Genomic DNA, 11272 nt, shown 5'->3' on the forward strand with positions numbered 1-11272 from the left:
TTTCCATTTAGAGCCCAAGCATTAGTGTCAGTTATGGAGAATATATTTAGAATCTTACTACCTGGTGTTAGTTGTCATAGTGGTGACAGCGGTCTTTTCTTTAATGTGTACTTTGTATTCTGTGCAAAATAGGCATGGCTCTTTAAATTATTTCCCCCAATTATCTCCTCTGTTAGGAAGGAAGGGAAGAAGGAAGGGAGGAAATAGAAGGAAACCGCTAGTGTTGGAGGACATCCAACAACCGACCCTTTACACGGTCGGGATGTATGAGACGCATCTGCACAGCAGAAGTGGTGTGGCTGCATCTCCTGTCTATCTCTTCCCATATGCATCAGGTGGTGAGATTTTTGGACACCTGTGCTTTATAACAGAAAACCTTGCACGATGCCTCTGATTCTGCGAAAAATGACTTGTTGACCACAGAATAGAGACCCCTAGCAACCCTAATGTTGCCTGTTTCCCTCACCTGGGAAGTTAAGGGCAAAATTAAACTATGGGCAGACCAACTGCCAAAACACTGAAGGAGGCCATTGCTAGGAATGTCTAGAGAGTCACCATTCAAAAGCTCAAGGTTTACTAGAACCATTGCCTTTCCCATGCCCTGGGCAGGAGCGGTTATTGATGGGACCAGGTAAATAGAGGAGGAAGAAGTTTTCATTTAAATATAATAATATGCCCACCCCCCAGATATGTAGTTAATAGATCTAGGTAAAAACTCATTTATCTAATTTAGACAATCTAATTTCTATAAACAATAACTAATTTTTAAATCACTCCTTGTACCCCTTTGATTTAGATCAATCTATAGAAATTTAGTAGATATTTAATTATAATCAGCATTTGAAAGTTTGTGCTCGTATAGCATTGTTGGCTTTCTGATTAATGACCCTCTTGGTCAAAGTAACCTTTGTTTAATACGATTGATCTGTGGGACTTCCTGTACTTTTCGGTTATTTCTTTGTTTAAGATGATTGATCTGTAAAATCTTCTGTACTTTCCGAAGTTATTTCTATGGTAACCATTTTTGTTTTAATAATCATATTATGTATTAAATATTGTATAGCCTCCTCTATAAAAACAAAGATTGATTTTTCTCGGAGAGTCAGTCAGGTCTAGAGAGCATGGCTGTCCTCCGGCAGCCCACCCAGTGTCTCAACTCAGTCTCTTCCCCTTAGCTGTGCATCCTTCCGGGACCCTGAGACCCCACTGAGGCTGGACTCTGGCACGCTAGTCTCTGTAATAAAGCATGCAGATAGTGAAACCTGAAGCTTAAATGTGAACTGTTTTTTCAGGTCTTCATGTGTAACTGACCAATACTGAAGGCTTGTGGATAACAAGGGCAGATAACATACGGAGCCTAGAAGAATTGCCTTGTGTTCCAGCATCTGCATATCTAGTCCATCCACCTGCAGGGGCTCACCTCTTCTGTTTGGACCAGACTCCACTGGAGCGAAAACTCTACTGCACTGACACAGGTATCGCCAACTATATCTATAGCTGTGACTCTCATCACATATCACTGCTATTCCTGCCACCTGATTGCCTATACAGAGCACAGAGAATATATTTTTTAAACCCAATGCATTCAATCTTGCAGGCAAATGAGCTGACCCTATCATGTATAAAAATTACTTTTTAAGTGAATTACCACCTGTAAAGTTTTCTTGGTTTAACATTAAATACAACTGTAGTTTCTTAGTAAATATTTCTATATATCTGTTGAAATAACTAAATGCATTAATAGAGCATATAGTAATGTCAATGAGGACAATATATAAGTAATTAAGTAACAAATTAATTATTAATTTTTCTTGTATAGCAACTTTTTTCTGTTTCACATCAGACATTGCTGATTTTGGTGATATAGGTGTATATATCTGATACATTACAGACTTGTTAAAGGATTTTCAAAGGTACTATAAACATATTTCTGTAAAATCAGGTTTTCTTATAAAAAGTTATTTTGTGGGAAATAATTAAATGTCATAAGTGAATATTACCCACACACAGAGGCATACATGTTCTAATCATATTATAAAAGATGAGTGGAGCATAGCGCTGAGGAACTAAAATATGCAAAAAGTGTTCAAGTTGATGGAATACTGGGGAATTAGTCAGCTAAAAAATTTTAAATTTGTTCCATAAATAGAATTCTATTTAATATATTTAATGTTATATTTCTTTTTATTAAAATAATATTTGAAATATTTGAACAAGTTAATTAAATTTATTAAAATTGAAAGTAATACTAATATTTCAAAGAGAATTAGTTGCATTTAGCCTATGCTAATATTATGGGCATAAAAAAAACAACCACTTAGGAGGATAACCTAATTAGGAGTTAATCCTAATTGTATGGAGTTTATTATTAATACCATGTGGGAAGAATTTTCACAGTCTTTTAGGAGATTATTGGAAGCAAATCCTGTTTGACTTGTTAATAAAAAAGTAAACATCAATAGAAAAATATTAAGACAGATCATGAAGGAGATATTTCATAATAACATTATGGAGCACAATATTTCTTTATAATATAAATGACATAAAAATTTTCTGGTATCTTTCTGGATATGGACAATTTTTTTTAATTTTTTTAAAGATTTTATTTATTTATTTTTAGAGAGGGGAAGGGAGGGAGAGAGAGAGAGAGAATCAATGTGTGGTTGCCTCTCATATGGCCCCCACTGGGGATGTGGCCTGCAACCCAGGCATGTGCCCTGACGGGGAATCGAACCTGCGATGCTTTGGTTCGCAGCCCGCGCTCAATCCACTGAGCTACGCCAGCCAGGGCGATATGGACAATTTTTAAGTGAAGTACAAATATTTCATAGATCATAGCATTGTTGATCTTTTAAAATTAAATTAAATACCACTTTTAGAGAAGTCCAGGCATAGTAGGTAAAATGACAATACCCAGAATGTAAAGAAAGATGGTAGCTGATAATATTTAGGATGGAAAAATTAATCTATGGCAAAAATCTTTCTTCAGGCAAAAGAAAAGTCATTCATCATGAGTTATGAAATACTGGTTTTAATTATATACAGTTAACTTAGAAAGGGTACAAACTGAAAATTCTGTTTTTATAAAAAAAAAGATTGCCAATTTATGCCATTTAGAATTGTACCTTAAAATTTTTCAGAGATGAATGAAAAAAGTACAACTTATGAAGATTTGAATGATCTTCTTTCCAAGAAGTACATGCAAAAAGAAAGTATTTTTCCCAATCCCTATTGAATTCGAGTATTATTTCTGTTCCTTGTTAAATTCTCTGAAGATGTTCATTATTATTTATCACATGACACATTATGCCTAGATTATTTTCAAGATTTTGTCATTTAAAACATTTACCTGCTGGATTTTAACTAGTAAGGAGGGAAAAATTACATTCTTATTATTTGAAAAACATATTCTGTCAGCTCTCTTCACACATATTAATAGCCTACATGCTTTGTGAGAAACAGTGCAACTACAAAGCAATAACCACAACTCTGTTTTAATCTCAGAGATAAAAGAGTCGCTGATTTACTCAGAAGTGAAAACATCTACTTCAAACTCCAAAGATAACAAGAACTCAATTATCTAAATGATATATTTTAGAAATGTATTTACATTTTTAAAATAAACTTTATAAATTTAATATTCCAGTTGATATCACAAATTATTGACATGATGCAGGGGATTATTTTGGTAAAGGCAGAATAAGTGACTTCCCCAAGAGAAACACAGTAACAGAATAAGGAGCAAAACCCAGGCATCCAATTCTCCATCCATTATTGTTTCACACTGGTCAGTATCCCTTGGAATTCATCATTGCAAGTAGGAAAACATTCACCAGTTAGGGTCTTGAACTTCTGGAAAGTCCCCCTCTGAACTCTGCATCTTTTTTCAGTCTTTTCTTTGCTGAGCTGCTCAATCTCTCTTTTTTCTCTCTGGGCAGCTTCTTCAATTCCACTCACCTGCTGTCTCAATGCAATCATTCTTGGAATCTTCTGTTCCTTTCTCCTTGTAACAACTAGAATCTTGGGATTCACAGGTAAGTTAAACAAGATCTGTGGCCTGATCAAAACAACTCCCTTAGGAGTTACTATTTTTTACTAATATGTATTTCCTACTAGTTTCATAGTTATGATCTCCATTTCTACCCAGGAAACCCTACCACCTTAGACACTAATGTAATCACTTGGCCATTTCAATGATCTTTAAAAGTCTGATGTCTCCTTTACTAATAAAACCTGGATCATATTCAGGATATTGCCAGGAAATATCCTGTACTAATTGTTGATCCTGCTGTACACATTAAATATCTCTGTCCTCTCTTCTACATTTTTAAATTCCCACCTAAGTATGTTTATTGATTTTATTCTAGAGAGAGAGACAGAGAGGGACAGAGAGGAATGAAAAGAGGAGAAAGAGGGAGAAGGAAAGAGAGAGTGGAGAGAGGAGACAGGAGAAAGACACCAGAGAGAGACAGAGACAGAGACAGAGACAGAGACAGAGACAGAGACAGAGTCAGAAACAGAGTCATCACAGTATACAGGAGAACACTGCAACCAGCTGAGCATTCCAGAGAGGCGGGCACCTTCTTTCAGTAAATTCTGAAATCCTGTTGGTTCTACTTTCAAATCTTCATTCTGCAGCTCAAATTTACCTTTTAAATACTCTATTCTTATAAATGCCTAATACAACCCAACAATATTTTTCTTCCATATTATTGAAATCACCTCCTAAATTATCCTAAAGTCAACAGGCTTCAAAACACTCTTCTCCAAATATTCCTGATCATGTTATAAAAATGCCAAGGAATCATTAGCACTTTCTCATTCTCTAGTGAATTATGTTAAAATTCCACTACTTATGTTTGCTTTCTTAATCTTGATCTTATTGCAATCAAATAATTTTACGTTTTACTTCATATGTCCAAATTAGCTTCAAATAATTCTAGATCTTTTGCTGTTACCCTCACGTTCTATAAGGTGCTCTGTCTCAGCACGTCTGTATTCTGTTTCCTTCCTATGGACACCCTTCTGCCAGTGGCCTGTCTCTGCCAGTGAAGATCATACCTGTTCCTCAAGATCCATTTAATAAAGCATAGATGATATTTCTAAACCCTCCATGATTATTATTTCTATTGTTGTTCAGTTACAGCTGTCCCCCTTTTTCACCCATTGCTCCCCTCTGCAGTGCCCACACCCACACTCCCCCAGTATACCCCACCCTGTTGCCATGCCTATGTGTCCTTCATTCATGTTCCTAGACTTGACTCTTCCCCTTCTTTCCCCCATTGTCCACCTCCCCCCACAATCTGGTCAGAGTTTGTTCTTTATTTCCATGTTTCTTATTCTATTTTGTTCATTTGTTTGTTTTGGTGATTAGGTTCCACTTAGAGGTGAGATTATATGGTATTTGTCTGTCCTTGTCTGGCTTATTTCACTTAGCATAATGCTCTCCAGTTCCATCCATGCTGTCAGTGAAGGGTTGGAACTCCTTGTTTCTTTCTGCTGCTTAATATTCTACATGTACCAGAGTTTTTGATCCACTCACTTGCTGATGGGCACTCAGGCTATCTCCAACACTTGGCCCTTGTACATAACACTGCTTTGAACATTGGGGTGCATAAATCCTTTTGAATTGGTGTTTTAGGTAAGTTCTCTATGATACTTTCTAATTCTCTAACCAGGTGTTAATTCTCTCTTCCTAAGACCCATTTTATCAACTTTTCATATTTTCATCTTCCAATATTTACCCTGGATTAGGGTTTGTGAATCTCAGCACTGTTGACATTTTGGTGAGGTAATTCATTTTTTTTAGATATACTGTTTTGTGCATTATAGGATATTTAGCAGCAACCTGTCTTCTACTCACTGGAGGATAGTAGTCACATCCAAAATCCCTCCAGATATTGCCAACGCACCCTGGAGGGTAAAATCATCCACAGCTGAGAATCACTGCTCTGGGTCATTTTCTTTCAGGTAGGCACTCTGGGTAATTCCAAAATAAGTAACAAAGAAGTTTTGCATTAAAGGCAGTTATAGTCAGTTGCAGTCATTTGAGTATTTACATTACTCTGTGTATATTTTATAAAGAGCACCATCTTCCTTAATGAGTGTGGCTCTAAGATTCCTGGTGTGCAGACCAAGCTCTTTCATGTATATGCGTGTTGTAAAACCTTTATTGCCATATGATTCTCTAATAAAATTCACACATTTGCAGTGTAAAATGTAATGGCTTCTAATATATTCAGAGTTAAAACACCATAGCTATAATCAATATTAGAACATTGATATCCTATAGATACCATAATCCCATTAGCATTTGCTTCCGATTTCCATTCAAATCAGCCAGCATGAAACAATTACTAATCTACCTTCTGTCTCTGTCGATTTTCCTATTTCTCCACATTTTATAAAAACGCAGTCATATAACAGAATGCCTTTTGAGGCTACCTTATTTCACTTAATATGAAGTTTCCATGGTTCATTCATGATGCAATGTATCAGTAAGGCATTGCTGTAAATTACCAAAAATATTCTATTCTGTGCATATAAATACTCTTTATACTAAACTCTCAGGAGATATATGGTTTGCAAATATTTTTCTCTATTCTTTCAGGTTACATTTCCAATCCCTTAATAGTAGTAATCTTTGATGAACAAAAGTTTGTAATTCTGATGAGGTCGGTTTATCTACTTGTGCTTTGGTTACATTTACTTTGGGAGTCATGTTTAAGAACCCATTTCCTGTTTCAGATCATAAGAGTTCAAATCTGTGTTATCTTCTAAAAATGTTATAGTATTATCTTTTAAGTTTTTGTTCTTGACCCATTTTGAGTTCCTTTTTATAAGTTATGAAAGGTGAACATGAGATCTCTCTCTATTTGGGTCTTTAATTTTTCAGCAGGTCCATTTAGTTTTTAGAGTATATATTTTATACTATTTTGCTAAATTTATTCCTGAATATTTTATCCTTTTTGATGCTATTATAAATAGAATCATTTCTTAATTTTATTTTCATATAGTTCATTGCAGACAAATAAAATCGATTTTTGTGTTTGGCTCTCATACCATGCCATACTGTGGTTCGTTAGTTTTAAGTGGTTTTCAGTGGATTCCTTCATATTTTCTACATACAGTATGTGGATTTCATTGTGTCATATCATGCATAATTTAAATAACTAGCACCTCAAGTAGAGTGTTGGACAGAAGTGGTGATAGTGCATGTCGTGATCTTATTCCTGATGTTAGGGGGAAAGGACGCAACCTTTCAACAGGGGACAGAGCCTTGGGCATGTGCACAAACACTCAGTCATGACAGTGAATTTAGCACTGTTTTCCTTGGCTCTTTCTTTCCCTCATCACTTTTGAGATGCTAGAATACCTGCTTCTGTTAGTATCACACCAATCTGTTACCTCTATTAATTGATGGCCTATGGCCTCTCCAGTATTTGACAATGAGCTGGGGAATAAACTTTTCCACAGTCTAACCTTCGATTTGGGCCTTTTTTCCAGGGATAGTTTTGAGATCAATCTTTGACATTTAATTAACTCTCAGAAGGCCATTCCTGGCTGTCTTTCTTTGGTTCACTGTACTAAACAGACCCACCTAGGGTTAAAATTATTGCCTTCTGGAACTACAAAACTCCTCTTAACTGCATACCAACCCTTCCTAACACTCCCACACCCCACCCTCATTGTGTTCAAGAGCATCCTTAGGCTTGAATTTCCCTGATCAAATAAAATTAATTATTTGGGAAAAGATTTGGAGTACTCCATTCTTATAGCATTCTTTTTTCCTGGACAAAAATCTCTGAGATATGTCTCTGGAGTTTGGAAAACAGATAGTGGCCCATTTTTCTGAATAACACTCTTGTTTTATGAGCCTGGTCATGGGAAGAAGGGATAGTAACCTCTGATTTTCTTGGCTTGCCTCTCCCCTAATGGGAGGTAAGCTGGAATGTGAGCAGCAATGAGAACCCCAATATTCTTGACCTTCTTCAACTGGGGGAGTGCCTCTACTCTATGAGTATGGGATGGGTGGGGGAGAGGAGCCCCAACCATGTAGCCACCACTGCCTGGAATTTAAGTTGTGAAATATGGAGATAGGAGGGAGAAGAATCACTGGTGACCTGCTCCTCCTGGAGGGATAACATCACCTTAGCCTATGATATTCAGGTAGAGATACACAGACTGAGACCTGGAGGGAGAAGGATCTTCCTCTTCCCACCAACACCCACTTATAGTGGATGATCCATGATGCTGACCTCATGTGGGGACAGTGAACAGGCTGTGACTCAAGTTTTCAGACTGTTACTGACCTTATCAAGACTTAATAGGTTTTCTTTAAAATATACACTAAGACAAGTTTCAAAGATTGTAAAAGTGTCTCCTGTTTTACATGACTGTTTTGGCTGAGCTTATCATGCCTCCATTCTAAAAGGGACACTACTCTATGTACATTTGCAATATACTCTTCAGAATTTTAAATCTATTTTTTATGATGACATGATTTCTGTTTGTCTTTCCAGTTTTATCTTCCTAAATCTCTTATATACAACCTATCTTCTGAGTGTACTGATTAACTTTGGGTTCCTTTAATATGTCATGGTTTCTCCATTTCTTTACTTTGGAAAACTATTTGCAGCAATCTAGAATGTTATTGTTTATCTTTTCCACTGAGCTACATCTTTTTCATCAACAGAAAAAGAACAAATTTAAGGTGCACACTAATCTGTGAAGTCTTGCTGATGCATCACATTATTGTAGATCTTACATTTAGTCAGCCAGCTCTCTGCTGAGTCCTACCAGCAAAGCTTAATCACTTTCATATCACCCACCATGTAGTATCTGTACTCTTCCCATTGCAGTGAGTGAGTGCCTTGAGAACAGAACCTTTGCATTTTTCATTGCTGTATCATCAGGCCTAAGCTGTTGTCACTAAGGAATGCATTTTCAACAAATGAGATATAAGCATATAAATCACACTCAAAGAAGTGCCTAAAGTGGACAGGAATAAAAAAAGTCATTATTCTTGAACTTTAGTTGATGTATTTACATTAAAATTGTAGCCTTTATCAGTCCCATGTTGTGTTCTCTTTCAGCTAATGATGTCCAGTAAAGTTTTCCAGGGTCATCACAAATGCCAACCACAGAATGTGCCACTGGATAACATTACACAGGAAAACAATTCCATGTTCAAAAACATAACTTTCACAGAGGAATCACTTAACACAGGTATGCAGATAAATAATTTGAAGACTGAGACCAATAAGTTTCTTCTCTGCTTTCCTCTGTCAGCTAATATCCTGTTCAAATTGGATTTTTTATGCATAAATGATTGGGAAATAGAAATTTAATATTAATTTACTAAGGAAAAAATCACCCTCCTAGATATAAAATTTTATTGTTTGTATAGTGTTATAGTTTTTCAAGTCAGTCACCATTTCTCAAAATAATATTTTTTTCTACAAAAAAACAAACAAATGAAAAACAAAAGTATCATTATCAGGTTTTCTAATCATTATTCTACCTCTTACTATGGGTATGCAGTCAGAGAATAAGTTCAACTATCTCTGTACCTCTAGATTTTACTCAGTCTAGAGAGTTTAAAGAAGTTGCTTCTCATTGTTAAGTCTTTTTTGTTTAAGTTGCAAGAAAATGTCAATCTTCTTAGAAATTATTCTTAGAAAATTTTAAAAATATTATGCATAGAATCAGTGAAAAATAAAACTAATATAAATCTTCTCAAGCCAGAGATTTTATTTAGAAAGCTGAAATGAACCCCATCAGTCTCATTAGCTAAATGTTTTTAGAAGGACTAGGAAGGATTTCTCAGTATCTCATCCTCACACTTCCCTTTCAGGGTACACACTGAGTGCGCTGAGGCATACCTTTTCTTTTCAAGGAAGTAAAAGCAGCACATGTGAAAGCAATAGGTCATGCAGTAGAGAGAAGTGTTATTATTTTAAATGTGACTTGAAGACATATGAAGACAGTAAGAAATCCTGCAAGAAAATGGACTATAAACTACTTAAGGTAGAAGATGAAAATGAACTGGTGATGTATATTTTCTGTTTATTTTTAAGATTTTATTTATTTATTTTTAGAGAGAGGGGAAGGAGGGGAGAAAGGGAGGCAGAGAAACATGGATGTGTGGGACAAATATTGATCAGCTGCCTCTCACATGCCCCCAGCCAGAGACCTTTCCTACAACCCAAGTTTGTACCCTGACAAGGAATTGAACAAGTGAACTTTCAGTTTGTGCAATGACACCTAAACCACTGAGCCACAGCAGTCAGGGCTGTCTATTTTCAGTTTCCCAGCTCACACCATACAGTACTTATCTAGCCATTATTGGCTAAATATTATGCTTCAGAATACGTGAGTTTCTCTGCACTGCTTACAGGTGTAAAGTGACTCAGATTCAGACAGTGCTCATGCTACAGTCAGAAATACAAATGGAAATTAAATTAGATTTTTATTTAATTAACTAATCCATCCACAATTAAAATTTCCACAAGATTGCAAATGTAAAGTCAAACATAAACCAATGAGGACAAGTCTATTCTTACAATATATTTCTATCAAGGGTAATTGCATATCTTATATTGATAATTTTATAACAATGTGCCTTCACCCTCTCTGAAAAAAAATACATTATACCTCCCACAAAATCAATAAGAACAGAATTGTCACTGTATTGAGGTGAAAAGAAAACTGCTATAGCAATTGAAGTTTAAGGGCAATTATTTCTAAATCATATTAAATTTTAACTCATATTAGCCTCCAAAGAAAACTGAACTGAATATTTCATGATTTTTATCATTCTCCCTTGCTTTGAATTTACTTTGAAATTGCAAAGAAAACTGCACTGAATTTACCATTAAGCTCACAAAAAATTAACATATCCTAACATTCCAGGTTAAAAATAATTTTTAATATTCCTTCAACAACACAATAACAGACATTAAGAATCACTCTATTTTCTGTACTGGTACAATTATCCTCTTATTTGGCTTTCAACAACCAAAAAGCCACTATAAAAAGATGAAATTGAAAAACATCAAGAAAACAAAGAAAAACTTGAATCCAGAAAGAAAAAAATTACAAAGTCTGAATTAACCTCTTTTTTTACTCCACCTGAGCACTACATGTATGATCATGGAGGTTAACCAGACTTAATGTAGTGATCATTCTGAACATATACTAAGAGCAAATCATGATGTTGTATATTTGAAACTAATATAATCTCATATGTCAATTACCAAAAACAGAACAT

Source organism: Phyllostomus hastatus, unplaced genomic scaffold (assembly GCF_019186645.2).
Source record: "Phyllostomus hastatus isolate PE091 unplaced genomic scaffold, TTU_PhHast_1.1 phas_contig_930, whole genome shotgun sequence".
Taxonomy (NCBI): Eukaryota; Metazoa; Chordata; class Mammalia; order Chiroptera; family Phyllostomidae; genus Phyllostomus; species Phyllostomus hastatus.